At 37.9% G+C, this 8,849-nt stretch overlaps 1 protein-coding gene across 1 annotated transcript in view; it reads right to left on the bottom strand.

Moving 5' to 3' along the window:
* grik4 (glutamate receptor, ionotropic, kainate 4) overlaps nt 1-8,609 on the bottom strand; it is a 303,837-nt gene extending 295,228 nt beyond the window's left edge. Inside the window, exons 1-2 of the mRNA XM_067594699.1 lie at nt 8,562-8,609; nt 7,445-7,611 (exon numbers count right to left, since the gene is read on the bottom strand). The gene's annotated coding sequence lies outside the window, so the exon portion shown is untranslated. The remainder of the gene's footprint in view (nt 1-7,444; nt 7,612-8,561) is intronic.
* Between the last annotated feature and the right edge of the window lie 240 nt (nt 8,610-8,849).

Raw genomic sequence — 8,849 nt, forward strand, 5'->3', positions numbered from 1 at the left:
CCCTAGTAACACATCTGATGGTGATTAGACAATTATGTTCCATCATTAGGGTGAGAAAAAAACAATCAAGAGGTCTTAAACGAATCAAAACTCTTAACAATGACAGGAACTACAGCCAATCAAATCACTTCAAAGTGGCAAGAACCATTATTTCTCATACCAAATATAGAGATTTAAATTTTACATTACAACTTTTGGTTAAGTATATTCAAAAATGTTAAAAAACACATTTATTTTGAATAGATTTCTAATAGAAGAAAGAAAGAAAGGAACGAATAGACAAATAAAATAATATAAAGAATAAAAGAATATAAAGAAAAAGTTAAACCTCAGCTCTAGATGAACATTAAAACAACTTAATCTAAATATCCAATTAACACTTCAAGTCATAGTCTATATTCAATCCATGAGATGACAGGGTTCTCAGACAGTGGATCCAACAGTGTTCCCTCCTGGAAAGTAATACATCCAAGTTGCCTCCTCTTGGGGGGAGTGATACCTTCTCAATACCAATATATCTTAGAGAGGAAATAGGATGATCAAATTCAACAAAATGTGCTGCTATTGGATAATTCATGTCTTTGCATCTAACAGTATTTCTATGTTCAGTTTTCAGTGCTTTATTTCCAACATATGACTTACCACAAGAGTAAGTGATAAGATAACATAGGGCAAAGGGAAATTACACACCTCTCCCTTCCTTATGCTTTAGCCTGAGACTCAGGACCATTTCAGAGTCCATTATACAGGTCCTCTTTGAAATCTACCCTGATGTACAGTGACCTAAACGGCTTTGTGATACTGCATGAATGAATGGCTGCCAACTGCCTGACTCAAGGCACCAGCTTTAGTTTACCTTGGAAGAAATCGATCAATATGCCCTCTCATTTGAACACTGCATACCACTAAATGGTACGCTGGGAGAAGACTGAGAGGGGAGAGTGCACAAGAACGAACTCTTTTTAACCTAAACTTAATCTGATGGCCTTCATTAAAAAATCTGCTACTGTACTGTCATAGTTTTTATTCTATGTGTTCATGTGTAATAAAAAAGCTCAATATTAAACCTTAATTCACTGCTGGAAAGTGCTTTAGCCTTATTTAAAATGTAAAGGTCAAGTAAATGTATACATAAAAGTATACATGGATTGTCTTATGATATAGGAAAGAAATTGTTTTACTATCACCTAAATTACATACTGTGTGCAAAAGCATCATTGAAAAATGTAAGTAAGTATCATTATGCTAACAGAGACTATGAGACTGTGGCACTATTTCACTGACTGTGTGGGGAAGGAATTCATACAGTGTATCTATAGAGTGTCCATCTAGCTTTTTTCCTGACCACAGGTAGGTCAGCATCCATGCAGGTGCTTTATCTATGGCAGCCTGCCTTGCACATATTCTCCCTCTCGTTTATCACTGTCCAAACAGTTGACAAGTAGCGCAGTGGATATGGATCATCTTAGACAGTCAGATGAACTACTCCCAAAGGCACTCTGTGCACACAGACACAGGCATACTGTCATGAGAAAAATGAGAAAAGAACTAAGCCCAAGAGGAAGCATGTACATACAATAGGTCAGTGATTTTCAACGACCAGGCTGTTACCTGGTCAGTATGGTGCTTGCAACTGGGCTGCAAAGATGTTATGTGACAAAAGCAGACATCTTCTGCAAAAAACTACAACTCTGTACAGGCTTTTCATCTCTTATCTTCAAGATCTGTGTTTTTAGAAAGAGGCCCCTGTAGTCACTCTCTTTCCTTCTGTTACATTTTGAAAACGGATTAAGTATGTGAAAGAGGATTTGTCTTGTGCGTACTCTTAGGTTGTCAAATGGCTCATGCAAATTCCCCCTCAAGTACACCACTATCCAGGTAAATGACATGTCTTTCACCTGCATTGTAGGTAGTTGCTGTATGCATGTTTCAAAGGCTAAAGAATGGATGTGCAGTAGCTGGTTAACCTTCACAACTTTGGGGATCTGGGCTCCCATGTCCAATCCATCAATTGATCACAAACACTATGAGACCATGAATCTTACTTCACTTTTCTTGTCAGCACATTGCAAATGGCCCTTGCAAAGGTAATATCATGTTTGCTCAGCCTGGCACTTATTCAAAATAGAGGCAGAAAGCTCTCTTTGGCTTTCCACTTCTATAACTTTTTTCTCTTTTGAGTAGACTTTAAGATTTTATTTACTCGTAGGTCTGACATCCTAGCAATCTGTCCATTTAATGGATGCAAACAGACCAAAAGGCAGTTCGGTCCACCACTGATGACTATTTACTCAAAACTCTTGCATAAATGTGTGCATAAAATACAGCTCAGAAAACATACTGTACATTTTTTGAAAATTTGTATAAAAAACTCTATATAAAGGACAAGGGGGAAAACTAGAAAATTACTGTCCTCACAGGAAACAACAAAGGTGGGATTCTTTACAAATCCAAATAGTTCTACAGAGTAACAATAAGGAACAATGGTTTATTAAGGTCTTGGATGACAGACCTTAAATTCTATGATATTACAGGAGCTAGGCTTATTTATACCCCCAGACTGTTTCCTCTTCAATTTCTTTAATACCCTCTATCATTGTCACTATTGTTTCACAATAAAATCTCCCTACACATCAGTTCAAGATATACTGTGAGACACAAAACTAAAAGTTTCACTGCCCCTTTCTTCTTCCTTAGTTTGAAAATCAATGAATAGTGTAGAATACTACAGTACATGCTTGCAGAATGTAACCCAGTATGAGTTGTCTTTGATCCCCATAATTGGGCTTTCCAGCAGCGTCTTAGCAGCAAGATTCTTCTTTAACAGTGACTATTTGAACAAAACACAGCGAGCATTACTACTGGAAGAGTGAACTTAGTTTAGTTTTGACTGAACAAGAATCAGTTTGAATGTGGATCAGTTTTACTGAAAGTGAATCAATCTTGACTTTCTGGATTTTGTTTTCCTGTAACTAAATCAATGACCTATGGGAGCTTGGATGACAGTAATATCACTTCATTCATCTCAGTCAAAATGATGTGCAGACAAAACACCAGAACCAGTGAGAAATAACATCTCTAACGATGTGCGCCACAGTGGAAAGTGTATCTGAAGATTTGAAACTAGGTTTTACAAAATAACATAGTTTGAAAGCTTACTGTGCAGACACAATGCCACTGTTTGTGAAAATGATCTGATTCCACATGACAGGTACAACAGATAACTACTACAAAGTAACATCAGCCTCTACAGTTAAAGTTTGAAAGGCCTAAGCTAGTTAGATTTAGATATAACTAGACCTCTCGGTTAACTGTGTAATTGTACACACAATATGCACATGAACAGGTCATCTTTGTATGAAATTTGTACTGGTGAGCTGTGTTTGTTCAACAGGCAAACTGATAATTATCAATGAAATTATCAAAAGACTTCTGACATGACATTTTCCCTTCAAGTTGGCTTACTCACAGGCAAATCAAAATTAGTTTTTATAACTCAAAGATCCCCTCCAGACATGTTTTAAGACATATAAAAACTCTGCTTTAAATAACAGTTTGTGTCTGACAGCGTTTTTCAACAAAAAAGTTAAATTATCTTATTAGAAATTCTCAAAATTACATCTACTCCTTCTTATTCATTAAAAAAATCCAGAATCTAGGATGAATATGGAAATATTTTTTTCATTTCAAAAACTGTTGGACACAAAATGTCTCCTCCTTCACTGAAAAGCCAATTCTTTGTGTTTGTGCACTGGAAGCTTCAGGTTTACACATCACACTTGTGTAGGTTGCACACTGGACCGCAATTGGCTGCAAACTATTTGTGATGTCACAAATCATTCTGCTACAAGTTGAAGTGAAATTTTCATTAATGTGAAAACAGTCTTCTGGTGTCAAACTCTGCACATCCAAGTGAAAGAACAATAATAAAAACACATTTTTGAGTGGAGGTAAACTTTAAAGTGTATTTCAAGGCAACTGAAGCCAAGATGAGCTGTATTTAACCTCAAAATTATGTTTGTTCCAGACATCTGGATTGCTGCCCACATTTCTGTTTTTTTTAAGCGATTCAAACAGGTCGGATGATGTCTGTTTCCTTAGTTTGACAACAACCAAGCCAATAAGAGCTTTCTAAGCAGTATTAAGAATGGCACCATCTTTCTGTGCCAGACCCAGAAAATGGCAACAGCAAAAATGCCACAAAAATGGTGACAAGCGTATATCAGATCAATGCTGTTACAAGGGATCTTTTAAGCCAACTTACATCAATAACAACTCTTAAATTGGCACATTTCTTAAGTGGTTGTTAAAGGAGACACAACGCATAACGTGCTTTTTGTGATTCTCTGTTAGGGTTGTCCACATTGAAACATCGCAATGGACGATGATATCGGGTGGCGGGGGAGTGGGGGCAATACTCTTATTGGCTTTTTACTCTCAAAGCTTTTATTGCACTTACAGTAACGTAACGAGTGTAGTTGTTGTCAAGTCAAGTACTTCACGTGGTTCACTGTCTTTCCTCTGCTCCGCTCAGACGACACACACTCAAACATGCACAGAGCGCTCAGCCCCACCCACAGTGAAACAGAGGAGAGGAGAGAAACTAAGCGCAACTATAAATGACAGCAAAACGCAGAAGGCACTGTTTATTTATGTTATTTACCTAATTTATGTGCACTTGTTTCATTTCAGCTCAGTGTGAGCGTCTACTGCATTTCGCTGTCATTTATGGTCGAGCTAAGTTTCCCTCCCTCCTCTGTTTCACCACGGGTAGGGCCGGGGGTGGGGGGTGGGGGGGTCTTTTAAATCTCAATGTTACGATGGAAGAGGCTCAGTGATCGATGACTGTCAGCCATCGGCCTAACCCTATTTTCTGTCATTTATATACTGTTGTAATGTCGGGTTTGGGCTCAAGTATGTATAGATGTATTTGAGAAGTTTATATTTGAAGTAAAGAATGAGAAAAAGAAGTGAAATCCACCTACTATTGTTTGTTGACGTAGCCTCTGGAGTTGGCAGAAGTCTGTCCTTAGCCTGTCTTTAAAGAGACAAGAGCTAAAACAGTCTGTTTCAGACAGATGCTGAACAGAGGGGCTGTGTAAAGGGCCAGTATAAGATAAATATGAGGTTTTTTAACTGTAAATCATGCAAAGATATTCCAGTAGAGCTCCAGATCAAAAATATAGACCTGGAAATGTGCATAATATGTCCCCTCTAAAGGATGTGCCTTAATACTCAACCTTGAAGCCTGTCCGGTAATGGTTAGTATGAGTGGAAATCAGGAAGGTGGAGAGGCATACCTGAGTGCCATTAGGGTGCTGTGTTTAGGATGCTGTGTTTATCATGTGAAGGACGCTGTTAGTGTAACCTTGAGTAAATGACTCCACCAGCTATATTAGCACAATGAATATGCTAAATATGACCTATAAAGGCAAGGATGAAAACAGGAAGCCGGCTCAGCACACAGACCTCAGTCCTAAAAAGGTCCGTATTTAATGTATGCTGAGTATGTGTGTGAGCATGAAGTCATGAGGGTGAGCATGCTGCAGTGAAGGTTGGGTAAATGAAGTAGGACAGATGCAGAGCACGACAGCACTGTTCTATCCCACTCACAGGAAAGAGACTTTGTTAAGGACTAGTGATTGTCACTCTGTCCCTCACTGTGAGGTAGAAAGCAGCTGATGATAATTAACCTTCAACACAATCAGTCAAGACCTCGGAGAGCAAAGTCACACAAACCCTGAGAGCTGGGCCATGTATTCACTCATGTAAAACATCTGTAAATTCAAGAAAATCAACACTTCTTTGGTATTTATGCTAAAGAAACATTACAAAGTTAGAATAAAACCAGTGCTGATACTGTTAAGAAAAATACTGTGAACTTAATTAGGGTCCAAGACTGTATTCTGAGGCCATAGTTTGTAACATAAAAGTATTGACCTTGTCTTCTCATTTTGTTTTATTGGAGTGCATAAGATGCATAGTGTTGCCTCATTTTGGTTAACGTGTTTATGTTTAATTAAGCTTATACTTGTCACAGCTTGTTCAGCAAGCAACTGCCATAATTAGTTCATTGCACCTGATTGAAACGACTTAATCATTTTGTGCGACTAAGATGGAATGAATGTTTCACTGAAGGTACAACAACACACACAGTGAACAGACTGCTTACCGAAGCAGGCAGTTTAAGGTGCCAGCTAAAGACGGAAATCCAATGGATCCAAACACTGTCCGTATTGACTCTGTCTGACTAGAGTGTGAAAGCAGAAACGCTGGAAGGATTGAAACATACCGAGACTACACACACCGCAATTAAATTGCTATGAGAATTAAAAATCTCTCTTCAGCCTGTCATATTTGTTTCATTTTTCTGACCTTTCATCCATCCAAATATCACAGTAATTTCTCACAGAACTGTGGTTCAGATGTGTAGTGGTGTTAATCTGCCAGATAACAATGAACACTTGAATAAATAGCAGGCCCCTCTGCAAATGAGGTGTACACATCTCCTTTTAAAGTTCCACTGCCCTGATTATTATTATTTGCTTTTTGCTACTAATCCTGTAACATTTGACAAAAAGTAGTATTCAGCACTTGGATTACCATAATTATGAATATTCATCATTATAAAATTCAGTCTCTTATCTTAAATTAAGGATTTCCTGCGCTGATCTGGAATATCAGTTCTGGGGCTAATGGAGAATGATTATTGGTATCTACATTAAGCATAAGATAATACAGTATACAGTATCTAAAGCCTGGACCACTTCCAGTCATTTGTTTATGTAATCAAGGGGTGTACAAATAGCAGCTTGTGGGCCAAATCTGGCCTTTGATATGGCTGTAAAACTAGGTATACTATAGTTGCTATGCTTCTCTTATGGATAATTTGTGGGCCATTTCCAATGGGATTGAAAATAATAATATTAAAAAAAGGAAAATAATTAAAAATGTAAAGTACTTTGTCTCCACTGCACCAGTAAACCAGCAATGGCCCCCAATGTGCTGAAAAACTGGCCTTTGGCAGGACCTAATTGCCAACCACTGCTCCAGGTACGCCAGCTGTCAACAATGCCCCATTTTGCTCTGTTAAAACAGGGGATCTGTTTCATAACGCACAGCATTACAAACGAGTGGACTCTGGAGCACACAAACAAATAAATAGTACCCAGAGAGTGAACTGAGCAATGCCACTCCACCCATCTCAGAAATGGAGCCATGAAAGAGAGCCATGAAATTCACAAACAGGCACAGGAGGACACAAAAATTGAATTTGCGACAAATAAAATTGGGTAATCCACCAGAATTTGCACCTCCACAAAGTACAGCACAAAAACAGCCATAAAGCCTTACTGGTGTCACCTAATAATAGAAATCTGGTATTTGTTTGAGAATCCAGATGCATAATCCCCATGGCACCAAACATCTGTTACTGAGACTTTACCTGTAGGTCATTCATCTGCTAACTGAACCTCCTTCTTGCTTGAGAACTTGGCTTGAGCTCTGCTGCTAGTGTGGGACTTGGACTGGCCCTGTCTGTGCTGTCTTGATGCTGAAGTGGGTTGGGCCTGCTGGGCTGAGCTGCTGCTCCTTCCACTCTTTTACAGTACTCTATTAAAAGCACAGTAAACCCTTTCTAACATCTGTTGTATGTGAAATGTGTGAAATATGAGTATGCATTTAAAGAAACTTTAATGCACTGTCTGTCTGAGGCTAATCTAGTCAAGTCAATATTAGTAATTAAATATATGGACACATGAAAGTCTATTAAAATTGACTGATGGCCTGGCAATAGTTCAATATTATTTAATATTGCGTCTCAGTGGTATTATCATAATAGTATTTCATATCATGTGATAAATTTACAATTTTCTGTTGACAAAATTAAGGATTCCAAGGATTTCATTTTACTGATAATGTAACGTGATGTGTAAAAATCAAACTTAATTTGGATTCAATTTTTTTAAAAAAGATGTTTATTGCAATAAAAATCAATTTGATTCATAGAATTTAATAGGCTACCCTTCAGAAAAATTAATGTTAATCATCAAAAATTTCTCTCCCTCTCCTGCTTTAGACCTCTGAAAAGGCAAAGGGGCAACTTATAATGACTAATACATATTGATTTAGTCATTGTAAGTCATTATAAGTCAGTTTATTTATTAAAATGAAGTTAACGTAGCTAGTTAGCATTAAGGTTAGGTAGTAACGTTAGCTCATGTCAGCACTTAAAGCTAATTATTACTAATTATTATCTTTTAAATTCAGCCCAGGGGATCTTGGTTTTTTTGTTCAACTAGATAGAAAGTCAGAAAAGGTCTTCGAAACAGCGGTATAATGTCAAACAACCTGTGAGAAGTGTTTTCCTCTATACTGACGCTAATGCCAACTTATGCTAACAATGCATAAACATGAGTTACCGGCAGGTGACAAAGCGAAATACATACAGACTTCCAGGTGAAACGCAATTTATTCCGAAATTAAGTGTAAATTAACCTAACCTACCTACTTGCCGGAATATTCTTCACCACAAGCAGGAAACTAAATTAAAGTTAACATACCAAAATTCACCTCGACCATCTTTCAGTCGTTTTCCCGGAGTGAGAACGCGTACTCGTATGCCGCGTTCAATGAGCCTCGGAAAAACACAAAGCTAGGACTGATACATGAAAAGGACAATACTCCTTAAGTCTGGATATCTTCATCAAGGGTGTCCTGCAGGCAGTCGTGGAACAAGTATTCAGATCATGTACTTAAGTAAAAGTAGCGATGTCAAAATACTCATCATTTGATGCTCCTAATGACTAAATTCCCAAATATGGTATTTCTGGCTTTCAGGACTATCTACG

Source organism: Thunnus thynnus, chromosome 7 (assembly GCF_963924715.1).
Source record: "Thunnus thynnus chromosome 7, fThuThy2.1, whole genome shotgun sequence".
Lineage (NCBI taxonomy): Eukaryota > Metazoa > Chordata > Actinopteri > Scombriformes > Scombridae > Thunnus > Thunnus thynnus.